We start from the raw sequence: 18,630 nt of genomic DNA on the forward strand, positions 1-18,630 counted from the left end.
TAGCTACCCCCTACCTGCATGATGACCTACCCTCCTGCCTGCACACAGCTCCTAGCTACCCCCTCCTTGCACCCTGAGCTACCCGTCTGCACACAGACCCTAACTACCTCCCTCCCTGCACTCTGAGCAGTTTTCAGACTTTTTGAACTGAGCCCCCACTTTGAATTATAATTTTTGGTTGCACCCCCTCCACCCAGACAGGCTGAGTGGCCTGCTGAGGTGAGTTTGGGGTGGAGGTGGCACTCCCTCCCCAGGTCCTGCCATGTGTGCGGAGCTGATATGAGCCCTGCCCCTCCAAAAGAGAAGTCAAACTATGCCTAAATCTGAGGGCCTACCTCCCGCCCAGCGGCAAAAGTCCTAGCCCGCCCCCGCCCAGCGGCTGAAGCCCGGAGTCCTGAGGCCCTGCCTCCCCTGGGCCCTGGAATTTTTATAGCACGTTGTGGTAGGGGGTTTCAGGAAGAAAAAGGTTGAGAACCCCTGTCTTAGCCAACCTGAGATGGTAGAAAGTGTTATTCATGGGTACTGCTATGTGAGAGCTTAGCATCAGCACGGAATCCAGGAGCACTCCTAAACTACACACTGAATTGACCAATTGTGGGGACTTTCAACCAAAGGAGACTGCACCATGGCAGAAAACTTCAAAATGCTTTCCTCTGTTCAACATCATTACCTCTGTCTTTCTCAATTTCAGTTTCAAACAGCTGTTCTTCATCCATGAGTTGATTTCTTCCAAACCATCCTGGTGGTCGTGGTGTGGCTGTATGTGGTAAAGGATAGCTGTGTATCATCTGCATATTGCTGGCACTCGAGTCCCTGTCCTCTGACTAGTTCACTTAGTGGTTTCATGTAGCTGTTGAATAGGATCGGAGAAAACTGATCCTTGTGGGATTCTACATATGAGGGGTCTAGTGGTGGAGGTACTTTTTTTCATCACTACTCATTGGGGGTGTCCCTCCAGGAAGGATTCAAACCACTGTAGTACATAACTCTGGACTCTGCCACCTTAACTCTGGCCACAAAAAAATCAATCACTGAAAAAACAATGCTGTGCCTCCTCATTGCAAAATATAAACAACACTGCTATAAACAATAAATTCTAAACCTGATAAATACCACTGCAAACCTCTTTCCTTATATAACAAAGATTTTCCTCCATTAATAGTCATCCAATGCTATCCACTTAAATATAACCATTAACTAAAAACCTACCCCATACCCACCAACCATTTCAATTCTAATTCAACATTCCAAATGTTTAGAAAACATCCACTTTTATTCACTGTATATTATAGGAGTTAAAGGTTGTATGTTTTGTGCAGAGGTGGAGGAAGTAGTTATATATGATGTGGGGTAAGTAGGATAGTTTGGAAATAAAATGATGGTTGTTGGGTGCAAGAGTTGGGTGAGTGCTTAACTAATTATTTTCTAGCTTTTTTTGCGTTTTTTTGGTGGCAGATGTACTTGAGCAACCTTAATATTTTTTCAACAATATATTTTGTTTGATGGAAATGAATTAAATTTGCATTTTATATTTTTGCCAGAATACCAGAAAAACCCCCATCCATCTGTTGCATGATTTTATGCCTAAACTACTTATACGTTGGGTGTGGGGAGGGCGGAATGACTAGCAACATTCTCCTGCCTAGTATTTGTACTGTAAGTAAGTGCAGGTCGGTAACAGGTGTCCAGAATTGTCCTGGGCCAGCCATTGTACCCTCGTCAGAAGCTCCTGAGGACACAGGTCATCAGCATTTATAGAGGTCACCTAAATTGATAGCTAAGTTAGTTTAATAGTTAATTGCCGCATCCCTTGAATTGCACCTAAAAAGAATGTGTTGCTGGCTGAAAAGAAAATACAATTCATGGTTGCTGACATAAAAAAGTCTAAGGTCTAAAAATATCCTTTCTGCTGGGTTCAGCCCTATACTCCTAATTAAGGCCCTGAGTCTGCAAACATGCACATGCTTAACTTTATTACTGCAAGTGTTACTGGGACTACTCAAGGTAGGGAACAAAGTTAAGCATGTGCATACATATTTGCACAATCAGGCCCCTTAGGGAAGACCCCATATTGCCTACTCTAGATCCCTGTTGAAATAGTAGGAATTTTGTCTGAATGAAGACTGCAGAATGAATGGGGCTTTTTACCTGCATTACCTACACAAAACACCACACTGTGGACTGTTTTTCTACTAACCATTCACTGTTGGTTCATTAAGCCCCATTTTAGTTTATTGAATGATTGAATTATCTTATACAAAGCACTCAAGTGGCATTTTTGGCAATAGGTGGTACTATTTAAAAAGGATTTTGACTGTAACACATATCCAGTAAAAGAGTGTCTTAAAAAAAACCCAACTAAAATAGAAACATATGAATGCTGTCTCCAAATCAGAAATAGTATACATAGAACGCACACCAGCTTTTTTTTGTCAGGAACTCCCCTTGGTTTGACTTCATAGGGAAGGTGGGCAGCTCTGGTAAGGATGGCTGGCTGAAGCACTGCAGCCAAATGCACATACAAAACCACCGCCATGCCAGCATTAGAGGGGCAGCAGTGAGAGTGTGACAAGTATAACGGTTAACTAACTTACATTAGCCTAGTCTGATTTTCAGCAATGCTGAACATCCCCACCACCTTCCAGTGAAGGCGAGGATGCGTGGGTGTCCAGTACTTCAGAAAATGAGCAAGGTTAGTCTTGTGGTTATGGTATTACCTTGGGAGGTCTGTTTTAGGCAGGGCCGGCTCCAGGCACCAGCTTAACAAGCAAGTGCTTGGGGCGGCCAAGGAAGAGGGGCGGCACCTGCGGCAATTCGGGGGCGGCAGGTCCCTCACTCCCTCTAGGACCTGCTTCTGAACTGCTGCTGCCAATCGCAGCTTTTTTTTATTTTTTTGCTTGGGGCAGCAGAAATGCTGGAGCTGGCCCTGGTTTTAGGTTCCCTGCTTTGCCACAAACTTCCTCTGTAACCTGGCCTCTCTGTGCTGAGTTCCCCAGCTGTACAGTGGGGATAATGGCACTTCCCTACCTAACAGGAGTGTTGTGAGGATAAACACATTGAAGCCTGGCCGGTCCTTCAGACACTCCATCCAAGGGGACCACGTAAGCACCCCACAGCTAGACAGCCAGGCCCTCAGTCACTAAAGATATCCTGAACATTTCTGACAATGCAAAGGGGGGAGCTAAGAATATAGGGGCTAGAACGTAAGGTTTGGGGACTGGCCTAGGATCAGGTGGTTACAGCTTGTATCATACACAAAAGGCTGCCCCGGCCTTTAGCTCTGACCCGGGAACCCTTCACTGACCCCAGTCTTTCCCGAGTGATCGGAAGAGCTTATGCAAAGCTCCCCAAACCTCTCCAGGCCGGCAGAGCCTTTTCCCTCTGGGGGTCGCCTCGCTCTCCCTCCTTCCCTTCCCAGCGGGGGTGGCTGGCGGCAATTCCTCCTCTGCCGCCCCTGGGGCAGCTGCGCGCTTCCCCGCACCGCTGCGGCCGCTCTGCCCCGCTCACGGGTGCTGAATCCGGCGCCCCCTCCCCTTCCCGCGCCTCGGCGTGTCCCCGCTGGCCAGCCCCAGCCGTGACACTGCGGGCTCCGCGGCGGGCCGGCTGGGCACGTCCCGCTCTACGCCTGCGGGGGCCGCTGGCGGGCGCGGGCTAAGCCGCTGTCTGGCTGCTGCCTGCGACAGGCGGGGAGGGAGGGAAAGGTGCTGACTGAGCGGCTCGCCGGCCGGCAGGCAGGCAGGCAGCCGGAGCACTGCAGAGCCGCACCGCGGAGGCGGGGGAACGGGGACGGCACCTTCCCCCTTTGCAGCGCCGCCTCCTCGCTCCCCGCAGCTCCGCACTCCCGCCGCCCGTCTCCGCCGCTGCACCGCAGCCCCCGCCCCATGGACCCGGGACCCGGGGGGGCAGCCGCGGGGGGAGCGGGGCTCCTCCTGCCCCTCAGCGACACGGAGCAGCAGCGCTACTCCGAGCTCTTCTCGCTCTGCTGCTCGCCCGCGCCCGAGGGGGGCTCGGCGCCAGCCCCAGCCGCCGGGGGGAGCAAAGTGGGCGACTTGTTCAGGGCATCGCAGCTCCCTGCGGACACGCTGCACCAGGTGGGTGAGCCGGAGGGCGGGGCCGCTCGGCTGGCTTGCACCCCTTCTGCCCCACGGGGGGGCACTTAGGTACCCCAGCCCTTGTGTCCCACTAAAGAGGAAGGGGAGGTGGGAGGACATATTTCCAGCTCAGCTGAATCTCCTGCCCTGGCTTAGCCTGCTCGGCGTGGGAGGAATTGGGGGGTGTATCAGCTGCACCCTGGGGAGAAAGTTTCCTCTGCCTTTTGTTCTTGTTTATTTGTGTCACTCACGCGCTCTTGTCTTCTCTTCCTCCACCCCCCGCGACCCTCTAGTTATACTGTGTATACGAAGTAGATAAGCCCGTGGGTTTAAGCAGACAAGTGATACCTCTCGAGAAAGTTGGAAAAATATGTGTAGAACTTCCCTGGGTTGTGCATTAAAATCCTATCACAGGGTGAAACTGTCTGGAGTGCTGGATTTGGGATTTTAGTTGTGTGACAAAAAACGAAATTTTTTTTGTCGTGATCTTTGTCTTTTAAAAAAGAAAGAAAGAAAAGAGGATTTAAATTTTTCATGAGTATTGTTGGTAAGATTGTATGCTGTGTGTTATTGCTTTTAAAAAAATTTTTAGGTTGTTCTGAATGTAGCTATCCAGAAAAGTTAAACACTACTCAGAGTATTGTATGCCACTGAATCCATATGTGCTATTTAACCAGCTAATATTTAATGCATTGTAAGTGCTAAGTATTCTGAATATTTGTGTTATTATTAGGATTCCGAGATTTTTAACTGGAATGGAGTATTTGGTAACTTTAGCTAGTTTAATCCCTCTTCTTTTACTCTTTCAATAGTCTAGAGAGTCTGAAACAAATGAGTATCCCACTAACTGTTGAAGGTATATAGTCAGCTGAAGACTGTTTATTGTTTGCTATATAATTCTCTGCTACCAGCTCTAAAAATATTTGTAGCAGTAAACTTTGCACTGTCACAATTGTACATAGCATTTTTTGAGACAGCTTTGTATTTGACATGTATTTTTGGCAATCACAAATATGTAATCAGAACTTTTTTTTTTAATCTGCCCTAAACTGTCTTGTAATATTGCGATAGTTGTTCAGTAGCTGCTGTTTCATTCACTAGGTGTTTACGTATTAGTAGTGGGTGATATGAGCCCTTTGTATTGTTTGCGCATCAGTGTACATGAACAGTCATTCGGGATCCTTTGGGATGAATGCAAGATTATTTGTTATCCTTTGGGGGTATATATGCAATATTATTTATTTTTACATAGACTAAGACTTTAAACAAATTAAGTATTATCATAAATTTCATTAGACATATTCCTAGATCACCTTTGATTACCAAAATAAATATAATAAAAATGTTGTGTATCCCAGGTTTGTGAATCATACTGAGTATATTTTATTTGGGGATTGTCACAAAAAAACTTAACAATACAACATTTAAAATGTATGTAAATACAAAGAGTAGACAATTATATTATGTATGCTTACAAATGATGAAATTACCTTATATATAGTAAGCAGGTCTTAATTCTTCTTTTCCACCTGCGGAATAATAATTTTGATTAGCTCAGTCTAGTAGCACACTCCGGTTAGTAATAAACTAAACCTAGGAAGAAAAACACCAAACTTGTATTTTGTTGTCAGGAATTTAAGAAATGCTGTTATTCAGAAATCCTTGTTATATATCAAACAGAAACAAATAATGTCAAGACTAAGTTGACAAACAGGTATAACTGGCTGTGGCCTGCAGGGACTAAACTGTGTCGTTTCCCTGGAAACAGTCAGGCCTTCTCTTAATGAGCATTTAATTTGGATTTACATAATGTCCAGGAGATTCTGAAGTACAATAGGGGAAGTTACTTCCATGACCAGATGCCCTCCACTGTTCCAGGTGCTGCTTACTTAATAATATCCAGAGAAAAAATGTTGCCAGTCACTTGTAGTACCACTGTTGGGAGTCAAAGGGTATGTCTACACTGCCCACTCACGGTGGTATGTAGAGTACATACACTGCATGCCCCCCTGGCATGGGTATAAACAGCAGTGTAGAGGGTGAGAGACTGCTTAGGTGAGGAGGGTACAGACACGCCAAAACCTTAGGGTGCATACCCTACATGACTCTCTATGCATCCAAGCAGTGCCTACCCCATCTACACTGATATTTTTTAGCAGTGTTGCCTCCTGCTGCCTTTCCACTGCTGGAACTTTCTCCACTGCCAGAGCCTTTTACTGCCATGTCTAGCTACGCATCGCAGCGTGGACGCAGCCTGCGTTCTGCTGCAGTGTGTAGCTACAAGTATCCTACACACTGCTACAAGTGTAGACAAGGACAAAGTGTGTTTGGATCTGCCATGATTCAGTGGGGCTCCTTATGAATGCTTGCAGGAATTCACTCACCTGGATCTAATTGCAGGGTTCGGGCCTTAAATTTACTAACATTTGGGAAAGAGGAAAAAGAATTTCAAACAAGAAAGAATGCTTAAGGAACTTATTTTTAAAAGGAAAACTGGATTGATAATCTTGAAGTTACTTATATAAATCAAATCTATTATTGATTTTTCTTATTACATTTTTATTCCATAGCTCTTATTTTAGCATAGTATATTAGTACTGTATCGTTTGAGTGTGATTTATTATAGTATTGCACGCATTTTCTTGCTCTGGGATGTGACTTCAGCTGGCAACATTTTGTGATTTTTACTTGTTTATTTTAGAATTCTTTCCAGGTCCTTATGATGTACAGAGAGGTTCATTCATAAACTGGTTTATAATTGACTTCGCTAGTACTACTTGTGTGAGTAAACTTGCATCCTGCAACTGGATCCACACAAGCGAACCCCTGCACACTTGCCCTGCCCCAGTGACTTCAGTGGGGCATCCATACAAGTGAATCCTTGTGCCTGAATGGGTCCAGTAGCAGGATCTCGCCCTTTGTGCTTGCAGGATGAGTCCCCCCTAAATTAGCAGTCTGTTATAACTAAAGGCTTTGTAAAAGTTGTTCATGTGACCATATTTATAACAATTGAGGCAGGCTTTATCATCAGTGTCCCAAAGTTTTCCATAGAGATGGACTTTCTGGGGAGTTTATGAAGATGGATCAAAAAATAACAGTAACCAAGAACTTCATAAAAAAGAGAACTGAAAAAGTAAAATTGCTTTCTGTCACGTTCAGATAAAAATAATTAGTTAAGTCAAATATTCTGTCTTTCTAGATCATCTGTAGTAACAAGACCATCTTCATTAATTCACAAAATCAAAATATGATCAACCCCAAACTACAGTTTTGTAAGTCTTTTCACAACACTGAATTTCTTAATTGGCTATGGATCAAAGCTTAACTATAGTTTATCATGTTTTAAAACCTAGTTTCTCAGAGATTTTGTCCTCAGGTTTTATTTACAGTTAATGAAAATAAAGAAATTCTCAAGTTCAGATTCTTACACAGAACACTAATTCAGTCCTCTAATTTTACTCTGAATTCTCTCTGTTGGCCATGCTAGCAACCACCCCCATCAAAGGTGTTAGCTAACATGTTGAAACTCCAGGAAAAAAAATAATCTAACAAAGAAAAACTTTGGAAAGTTGTTGCAAGAAAAGTGTTATAGTTGGTTTTCTGAATTATTTTTCACTTTGCATGCTTTAAGAATGATAAAAACAATTTGATCAGTTTTTATCCACAGAAAATACAATGCTGGAAACATAAAATAAAACAGTGGTGTATAATATGTGGTTGCCAGTGATAAAGGTTGCACCCATTTTAGGAAGAGGTGGCTAGCTTGTGTTAATAGATAACTCGTTTGTTTTGAAATAGTTGTTTGACAACAGGACTTTTACTTTTTTTATTTAAAGGAAGTTTTCGTGCTTAGTATGCACGCTTTTATACTGCCTCATGGAGCTAGTAGTACTGGTTGTCGTTGCCATGTAGGAGACATAGATTGGAATCCTATGCTCCAGTTCTGGATTGCAGTTAAACTGAGCTCTGCATAGGCCAGAACCTGAAGGTGCTTTATGTATGTTTGCGCGCCTCAGATTCTGTAGACAGATAGGTAGACCCTCCCCCTGGGCCGCCTACGATAAAACAAAATTAACAATAAATTATAAAAAATAATATAATTTTTCAGGGCTCTACAGATAGGGAATGGAGAAGTCTTCAGCTTGAGCTAGAGTAGCTGTAGGGATTGCTCTAATTTATATTGTACTGCTATGGCAACCTCAGGAAGCATCGGGTAGTTCATAATAGCTAGAAGGCAGTATGTCCTGGCCTGCTTCCTTCTCCCTCCTCTCAGGAAGCCACTATGCGGTGTGGACTGTGGAGAGACTCAGCATTAGGGCCATTTTGATAATTCTATGCCATTTAGAAATCTTCCTTATGCTGCAGGTATATTCCATGGGGTTTGGTTTAAAATGGTTTGGGGACTTCTTTTGCCCGTAGAGCTGGCATACAGGGGCCACAGCAGAGGCTAGAACATGTGCCCTAATCTCTTGTCTCTAAATTGCTGGCCTTCTGGGGTTTGTAGTTGTGGAAAAAGTGTGATAATTCTTTGAGGGGGCAGGGAACCTTATACAGCCATTACTTTTCTGGTTGATCACAGCATAACATTTTGAGCTTGAAGGGAAGTTTCTTCCTTCCTTTCTTGCCTGTAGTGCTATGGCTTGTGTAACAGGAGAAAAAAAAAGGTAGGGATGTTGTCCACAGAAATCCATCAGGTAATGTAGATGAAGTAAAATTGATATTGTCAGAGAGTGAAGTGCTAAAAGAGGAAATGCTGGGGAAAAATGAATTGCTAACAAACATGCAGTCTCATTAAAATCAGCTACAATGCTGGGGAAATTGTTGCATACTTTTTTTTTTTTTTTTTTAATTCTTAAATGGTGTTAGTCAGTTTTGTGAATTATACCAGTAAGCCTCACTTCAGTAGTAGAAAAGTGGTTGAAATTAGGATAAAAATAGAATGATAAATCACCTAGATGAACAAGATATAAAAGGGAGAAACCAGCGTGGTAAACTATGAACTCATGCCTCTATCGTTTACCAGAAATCCTTGAATGTGCCCACAACATTTGCATAAAGGAGACTATTGACATTATTTATTTAGAGTTTCAAAAAGCCTTAGATAAAATCCCTCACAGGAGGCTTTTAAGATAACATTATAAAATGTCTGGTTGCCCCTAAGGTTTGTACTAGGACCAGTGTCTGTTTGTTTGTTTGTTAGTTATCTGGAAAAGGAAGAGGACAGAGAAGTGACAAAATTTATTTAGGTTAATCAGGAGTAGAGGAAACTGAACAGCATCAGACAGATCTAACAAAGCGAAGTGAATGGGCAGCACAATGGCACGTGGAAGAAATTCAATGTTTACAAATACAAAGTAGTGTACACTGGAAGGAATAGTTAGTGCTACACATGCACATTACTGAGCTCTAATTTAATTGTAACCACTTGGGGAAATATTGTGTGCAACTCCCTGAAAACATTTGCTCCATGTGTAGGTTCAAAAAAGCAAATAGACTGTTAGGATTGAATGCTATGTTCATTTCTGGTCATCCTGTCTCACAAAAAAAAAAAAAAAAAAGAAAAAAAGAAATAGGTCTCCAGCAACTGGTGACAAATGATAAGAGGCAGAGAGACACTCCTGTAGAGGAGAGGTTGAAAAAACTGGAACTGCTTAACATAGAGAAGAGAGAGGGTTATACAAAATAATGAATGGTAACTTATCTAGGCTCTCCTACTTGTCCTTTCTCATAATACAAAACCAAGGGGATATAAATGAAACTAAAAGGCAGTAAATTTAAACCGGATAAAAGTAAATTATTAATTATGGAACTCATTCACACAAGATATCAATGAGGCCAAGTGCTTAGTATAATTAAAAAAGGCTTGCCATTTATATGGATATTGAGAACATCTATGATCAGGATTTTTTTTTTAAATGGGGAGGGGTTGAGAGAGAAATCCTTATGCTTCATAGAATCATAGATGTGCAAGAGTGGAAGGGACCTCAAGAGGTCTTCTAGTCCAGTCCCCTGCACTCAAGGCAGGACTAAGTATTATCTAGACCAGTGAGTGGTTCTCAAACTAGGGCCGCCGCTTGTTCAGGGAAAGCCCCTGGCCCGCGCCGCTTCCTGCAGCCCCCATTGGCCTGGAGCGGCAAACCGCGGCCAGTGGGAGCCGCAATCGGCCGAACCTGCGGACGCGGCAGGTAAACAAATCGGCCTGGCCCGCCAGGGGCTTTCCCTGAACAAGCGGCGGCCCTAGTTTGAGAACCACTGATCTAGACCATCCCTGACAGGTGTTTGTCTAACATGGTCTTACAAATATCTAATGATGGAGATTCTACTACCTCTCTAGGCAATTTATTCCCGTGGTTAACCATCCTGACAGGAAATTTTTCCTAATGTCCAACCTAAACCGCTCTTGCTGCAATTTAAGCCCATTGCCTCTTGCCCTATCCTCAGAGATTAAGAAGAACAATTTTTCTCCCTCTTCCTTATAACAACCTTTTATGTACTTGAAAACTGTTATCGTGTCCCCCCTCAGTTTTCTCTTCTCCAGACTAAACAAACCCATTTTTTTCAATCTTCATTCATAAGTCATGTTTTCTAGATTTCTAATAATTTTTGTTGCTCTTCTCTGGACTTTCTCCAATTTGTCCACATCTTTCCTGGAATGTGACACCCAGAACTGGACACAATACTCCAGCTGAGGCCTAATCAGCATGGAATAGAGTGGAAGAATTACTTTGTGTGTCTTGCATACAAACTTATGCTGCTAATACATCCCAGAATGATGTTTTCTTTTTTTTTTTTTTGCAACAGTGTTACACTGTTGACTTATATTTAGCATGTGTTCCACTATGACCCCCAGATCCCTGTCCTTAGTACTCCTTCCTAGGTAGTCATTTCCCATTTTGTATGTGTACAACTGATTTGTTACTTCCTAAGTGGAGTACTTTGCATTTTTCCTTATTGAATTTCATCCTATTCACTTCAGACCATTTCTCCAGTTTGAGGGCAAAAGCCAACCACAAATTGATAAAGGAACTACCTTCCAAACCATTATGTGTGGAATATTCCATCATTGTCCACTATGGGGTTTCTTGCACCTTCCTCTGAAGTACCTGGTTCTGACCACTATTGGAAACAGGAGACTAGATTAGATAGACTGCTGTTCTGATTTGGAAGGACAGTTACTTTTTCGAGAAAAGTTGAATAGTGTATTTTTCTGAAGGTCTAGACATAAGAAGTGGATCTGCCAAAGTGTCAATAATAATATTTCATCAGGTTTATGCTCCCTGAGTGTATTGAAATATTGATACTACACATATTAATTGCTGCATAACAGGTGGCTGTTATGACTGTTTTGCAGCATTTCTTTCTTTCTAGTCAGTCAAGTGTGACCTGATTTTAAAAGTACTGCAAGCAAGCAGTGAGTACAGTATCTGCTGTACCATTGCACGATGAGAAATTCATTTAGTTAGACAAATAAAGAATTTATATTTGCATGGTGTATTTTATGTAGTATTACTCTGTATTTCACAATGAGAAAGGTGTGTTTTGGCTAGCTTTAATAATCACTATTAATCTGTTTTATTGAAGACATTGAGCAGAGAATCTGGGGGACAGGAAGATGGGAATCAAATGTTTGTAAGATTTGTAATTTCTGTAATGTGTGATTAGAGAGATGGGACTGACACAGGTATAGCTAGTCAGAATAGCTAGTAAGATTCACCGTACAGACATACTGGCTACATGATATGCTTTAGTCTTACACTGTACTGTAATTTTCACTTTATATTTTATTTCTACTAAGTCGTTATGATATAAGAAAACCTTATTTGTAAACTAAACTTTTGTAAATGTATGAGAGATTTTAGAGTTACAGACTTAAAATAGTTTACAAGCACATAGCTAATATTTTATAAAGAAAAGTGCATTCTTTCAACTTTTGAATCAACAACCTGCATTAATTTGAGCTCCACAGATTACAAATACTAGTTGTATGATGGTACTGTAGTTGCACAAATACTGCATTTTTGAACTGGAACTGTCCTTGTAGTTCTGTGTAAACAAAGTATTCAGACAAATTATATTGCTTTTCTTCTACATGCCTAGTAGGTTAATTTATCTTTATGGTGACATGTTACTATGGTTACCATGAGTTGTTTGACCACAGTGTTGTGTTAAAAGCAGAAGTGTGCATAGATTTAAAAAAAAACCTCTAAGTCTGATATTCTGGGTGAAAAATGGCAGTAATTTAGTTGGTTCTTAATTTTAAACTGCAGAACTGTTAGGTAGAGAGGCAAGGTGGGTGAGGTAATATTGTTTATTGGACCAACTTCTGTTTGTGAAAGAGACAAGTGTTGGAGCTCCACCAAACAGCTGTTAGGTGGGAAGAGTGGAATGAATGTCAGTCTTAAGGTAACTTCCCAAGATAGAGAGGAAGGAGAGTTGTGACAACAATAGTGTAAGGATTATGAGATTCCTGACTGGGGAAAGTCAGAGTTTATCATTTCCTTTAAACAGAAAAATGTGTCTCTCCCTTAGGACTAAGTTTTTCCCATTTACTTAAGCCTGAGATGAGCTTGTGCATCTATGAACAGAATTTGGCTCTAAAGTTTTCTTGGTCCTGAAAATATAACTTAGTTAACTGGCTTGGAGTAGGTGCTGAATTCTAACAATGTGCATGTTGTGATGTGGGGACCTGCCTGGCTCTGTCTGCAGGAAGCAGATGCCTATAATTTGGAGAAGGGATATTTGTCATGAGAAATCTGTTAGTTTTATGTGTCTGTGTAAAGTAAGCATCCTGTTTGACATAAAACAAATGATTGCTTGCAGTGTTGTTGTAGCTGTGTTGGTCCAGGATATAAGAGAGACAAGATAGGTGAGGTAATATCTTTTATTGAATCACCTTCTATTGGTGAAAGAGACAACCTCTGTGTAAGCTTGGAGACTTATCTCTTTTACCAACAGAAGTTGGTCCAATAAAAGATATTACCTCACCCACTCTGTCTCTCTCATAAAACAAGTGAGATATTTTGTGCACAGGAAGTAGAGGTGTAATACCCATTTAATGTATGGATAGACCTAACTGATATCATTCTGGCCTTTGGACCCTATGCCCTTCTGATATTTAAAAGAGCATTTAAGGAAGGCAGACAATAGTATACTGAGAACTTTGAGGAAAAAATACATTATTATTGCTATTCAATCATCACCAGTGTGCTTTGCTTTGTACAAACAGAGGGAGATGCAAATCTAGATCCAAGGAAATTAGTCTAAATTAAATTTTTAGAGTTCAGATATATAAGTAGAGCAAGTTTCATGATGTATTCTATATAAATGGTCATTAAAAGGCCTTAATGCATCTTAAACTAACATAGACATAGGGCCTATGCTTTCAAAAGGGACTAGTGGTTTTGGGTAATTCAGTTTTTGGGTATCCAATATGAGATAACTTAAAGGGAACTGATTTGCAGAAATTGGTAAGCATCCACTCTCTAAAAACTCTGGCTCCTTAATGGTGTCTCAAGTTGGGTACCCCAAAATTGAAGCATCCAAAACCACTAGTCACTTTTAAAAATTAGGCCAATGTATTTCCATAAATGGCACTGAGAATTGGCATAACCAGGCCAACCATTTCCCACTGGCTTTCCTTTCCTGGCTAGGGGGAAATCAGGGATTTAAATAGCTACTTGAGCAAGAGGGAGGCACAGATCCATTGGGATGTGCATAAGGGAGCAACTCAGATTCTTCGAGAGAGGTGGCTCGAGCATGATTTAGAAGAGCTAAGTATTTCTGTAACCTTTTTCATTATGAGTGCTCTTGTCCTAGTTATATTTAGATAAACCTAGTGTATTCAGTATGTAATTGTGTAAACAACTTTGTGTTTGTGTACAGTGCCATGCAAACACTCTTGTGTATAATTATTCTAAAACTATTCTCTGGTTTGATCAGCGGTGTTCATATTAAAGCTGCTCATAGTTTGTTTCCCAAGGGAGATGATGTGTGTAAAAGTGCAATCTGCTAGGTGCATTTAGTCCATAAACACCCATAAGAGGGGATGTATAAAATTCGATGTGAGCTGAGCACAAAGGAAAGGATTAACTACATGAAAAGAATTTATTTGCAAAAAATTGGACAAATTGGATTTGTGATAAAGAACAAAAGTAAAGATCTGTGCTTTATCCATGAATTTGTTTTATACTTTACTAAATGAAATATTTGGCAAATAACATAGGAAATATTTTACTGTGGTAGTATGGCAAAATGCTGTGGATGCATTATCTCATTTAGGTCTATGATTCCTCAGCATGCTTGCTCCAATTATTTTAACCTTAACTTCTTATTGTGAAGCATCTGCCATGCTCTTGGCTGTAGTATGAATATTGTGTTCTAGAATGAAATTGGCTTACATACACTACTAGTCATCTATTGGGTAATTAGAAAAAGACGATGGTGGTGTTTAGATTAGTTTGACCAGAGACTAAATGGCTCAGAGACAGGCAAAGGAAGATGAAACCTGTGTGACTTAGGTGGTCCTCTTCTGTCTTGCAAGCACTACCAGATGTAGGGCTTACTATTATGACTAGTCATGATTCTAAGCTCTGCACTAGGTCAAAAAATTTTATAGGGACAGGCTGTATGTAAATGATGAGTCTCAAATCACTTGTGTCGTCAATAAACTCTTCAGATTCAGTTCTATGAAAATCTCTCTCTCTTATCTCATTCTGCCACAGGAAACATTTACTAGAGAAACAACGTTTTCTTACCTAATGAGCCCCAGCTATTGGTTTAATTTTAACTTTTAATGTATTTATTTACTTATTTACAAACCTATTACTTGACTTCTTTGAAAGGTGCTAAACTGACAATCTTTGAGACTGAAATAATGTATCTATCCTCAGGAAATGTTCCATATAGAAAATGGCAATACAAACTCTCCATACTACCCCTGTAATTTGCCTCAAAGCTGATGTAGAGTGAACACTTTTGGAGACATTAGTTTAGTTTTCATTGAATCCTTGACTTTTCTGCTGAAGAAGATTATATTCATGATGTAGGTTCCGTAAAATCAAGTTTATTCACCACCTAGGGCAGGAATGTGGATATAAAGTATGACATAGGTTAACAGAAACAATCACCAGTTCATCCCCAATTTAGAATAACATATTTAGAGCTAGTAGAAATGTTTAGAATTTTAAACTTGATAAATAAACAGAGGAAAAACTTTGACAGAATTTTGTGAGAATTTTTCCCCTTTTTTGATCAGCTCTAAATACATTATCTCTTGCCTTTAGAAGAATATTTGTCATGGTCCTTGTAATTGATATTGCTATCAAAGCACAATATTCAGTCATCTTTACCTCATCACTTATAGATAGATGAAGACACATTCTAGATGGGCTATTCGATATATTCTAAAAGAATCATATTCCTTGAATGGAAATTGAGTCAAAGTGTTATTCTTTCTTAGGTTTTTGCCTTAAGTCATGTTTTTATAAGAAGGGTTTAGGGTGAATAAATGATTTCTTTAGTCAATGGAACCACTGTTTGGATGTCAAAGGGATGCGTTTCAACACAAGAGCAAATAGATTGGCTGATATGAAAATGACCTTGCTGGATTTTAGTTTAGTGATGGGGAAGAGAAGAATTTAGGAGAGAGCTGCTTCTCAAGGTAATATATTGGTTAAAACCAAAGCTAATACTGTAGAAGGTCAAGGAAGGGGAAAAGCTAAGTATCTTCTGCACAAACCTGTGTGAAATGAAGTTATTGCATTGGAACTGCTTGTTTTCATTTAAGAAACATTTTGACAACTCCTTCAGTCCTGAAAATCCAGAACTTTCAACAAAGGAGACTTGAATTACTGGGATATTGATTAAGATAACCATCCAAAACTGAAGGAGGCAAATGTATTAGAGGCATTGCTAGATTTCTTTCATAAATACTTTGAGGAAAAAACTTTAACAGCAACCTGCCCTAGAAGGAGACTATTAGGGAACTAATTGTAGGAAATAAGCTAAATATGTTAAATAGGATGGATGTAGGGAATATTGAAGAGCTAGAGTTCACAACTTGGAAATGCCATGAGGGTAAATAGTGAAGAAAGAAACACTTTTTACTGAGAAAAATGATTTTAAGGGAATGGGAAATACACTCATGTACTTATTTGTTTTTAACTTGTGGTAGCAGGTGTCCTTTGTGCCCCAGTCATAGTTAAGGCTGCGAGTTTGTCAGAGGTCACAGATTCTGTGACATTCTGTGACCTCCGTGACTTCTGTAGCGGCTGGTGCTGGCTCAGGGTCTGCCTGAGCTGAGCAGCACCTGGGCCAGCAGCAGCAGTTTGGGTGTGTGTGAGGGAGCTAAGGGGGGGGGGATTGGGGTGTGCGGGGGGGCACTTACCTCGGGGTGAGGGGCTCCCCAGCTCACCCTGGCATGACCCTGCAGCTCCTAGGTGGCGGAGGGGCCAGGGGGCTCTGCACTGCCTGTGACCGCAGCTCCCTGCCCCTGCAGTTCCCATTGGCTGCCGTTCCTGTCCAGTGGGAGCTGTGTTGCCGGCGCTTGTGGCGGGAGGGGAGCAGCACGCGGACGAGCCCCCTGGCCCCTCTGCCTCCTAGGAGCTGCAGGGATGCGGAGCCAGGTAGGGAGCCCCCGCCCACCCCCCCCCCCCCCCCCACCCCGGGGCCCGCCCCCCCCCCCCCCAGCAGTAGCAGGATCCTGGGCCACCTCCCCCAGCACCCATGGTGCCCCGACCGCCCCCACCAGAGCACCCGTGGCCCCCCGCCCAAGTTTTAGTTAGTGGTATATAGTAAAAGTCATGGATAGGTCACAGGCGGTGAATTTTTGTTTACTGCCCGTGACCTGTCCATGACTTTTACTAAAAATACTCGTGACTAAAATGCAGCCTTAGTTGTAGTCCATGTGATTCCCATGATGCAGCTTGGTCAGAGGGAGACCTCGGTGCATCATGGTAGAAATAGTCTGGCTGAGGAGTCCAGCACACAGGAGAGGATGGGGGCATGAAGTACTCACTCCCATGAGGTTCTGCAGCACCTTAATTTAATCTCAGACTGACCTGAAACGAAAAATTTCAGTTTACTTTTCCTGAAGGGAAATAAAAAAACCCCAGCAAAATAGAAATTTTCCCATGAAAAATTTAGATTTTGCTGAAATTTGATTTTCTCTTGGAATATCATTTCATTGGAAAGTTCCAGACCCAGCTCTAGTGGCTGTCATCTAGCTGAGGAGGGTCTGACAGGACTCAGGAGAGCTGTAGACTTTGCCTCAAAGTATGGTCCAGAAGTGAGATTGTGTATGAGCTAGTGACAGTGCTGTAACGTCTCTTTGCCTTGGCAAGCTTACTTCTCTCAACTGTGTTTAGTTGAGAACTTTTTGTATATAGTTATTAAAAATTGTTATAGTTATAGTTCCCTTACTGTTAGAGTTAATAAGTTTGTTAGTTCCGAACGGGACTTAGCCTAGGGACGGTGCATGCCCCAGTCCCTGGGCCTCAAACCTTGTGACTGTTGCAAGAAACCCATGCCAGTCAGTGATCCCCATAGAAGCTGTCTGAAGTGTTTAGGGGAAACCCACGTGGGTGACAAGTGTCGCATTTGCAAGAGCTTCAGATTGCAGACCAAAAAGGAGCAGGACCTTCATCTCCAAGCTCTCCTTATGGAGTCTGCCCTCGCACCAGCATTGCAGCCAACAAGATCAGACTCTGCTCCTAGCACTGCGGCCTCGGTGCGGAGTGCGCTACCGGCATCGATCCCCATCCCTGGTAGCGGCTAAAAACAAAGAAAGGCCAGGAGGGGATGTTCCCCTACCTCTGATAAAGGGAAAGAGAGAGCTGGAGGAGAGCAAAGACCTGCATGGGTCAGCTCTTCCCCTCTGGACTCCAACTCCCACGGAGCGATTGAGCAAACTTCAAGGCCCGCCCGCCACCCCAGGAAGCGGCAGAGGCACTTGGCACCTGGCGGTGCGGTCCATGCCAGAGGCCTTTCAGGCCGCTAAAGACATACTTTCTCTTCCAGTGTCACCCACGCCAGCCGCTGAGGTGCCCCATTCGAGGCTTGGGATTCTTCCAGAGGTCCCATCAGTGTGGCACTGCTCCTCACCGCAGGGGGTGTCGCGTCAGCGCTCACCTGAACAGCGCCACCAGCCCCCAGACGCGGATTGGCTTGCCTGCCAGATTTCCCAGCGTGGCCCCAGACTCTAGGCAGCATTCCTCGGGCTCTAGGCGTCGATTGCCAGCATTCTGGCACAGACCCGCAGAGGTACGGCCCCAGAGCCCCGTGCCAGGAGCTCCCGAGCCACTCTCTCAGCTCATGGCATGGTTCTGGAGGGTCAAGATGCCAGTCCCGGGAGCCCCCTCACCGGTTGCCAAATCATCGGTATGGTTCACCGTGGGCGCATCAACAGTTTCTGACACGTCGATCTTCCTGTTCCCATTCCCGATCTACGGAGCAGCACCGCTTTCTAAGCATAAGGCATCGATTTCTGGGGTACCATCGCCGATCCACCGAACACTGTCACTGCTTACCAGGGGTGCAGCAC

At 42.7% G+C, this 18,630-nt stretch overlaps 1 protein-coding gene across 1 annotated transcript in view; it reads left to right on the top strand.

Annotated features, from left to right (window-relative positions):
• Positions 1-3,889: 3,889 nt before the first annotated feature.
• Positions 3,890-18,630, top strand: part of LOC113406058 (ralBP1-associated Eps domain-containing protein 2-like) — a 140,884-nt gene continuing 126,143 nt past the window's right edge. The window contains exon 1 of the mRNA XM_029910713.1: positions 3,890-4,091. The gene's annotated coding sequence lies outside the window, so the exon portion shown is untranslated. The remainder of the gene's footprint in view (positions 4,092-18,630) is intronic.

This window comes from Terrapene carolina, unplaced genomic scaffold (genome assembly GCF_002925995.2).
Source record: "Terrapene carolina triunguis isolate 2854851 unplaced genomic scaffold, T_m_triunguis-2.0 Scaffold22, whole genome shotgun sequence".
Taxonomy (NCBI): Eukaryota; Metazoa; Chordata; order Testudines; family Emydidae; genus Terrapene; species Terrapene triunguis.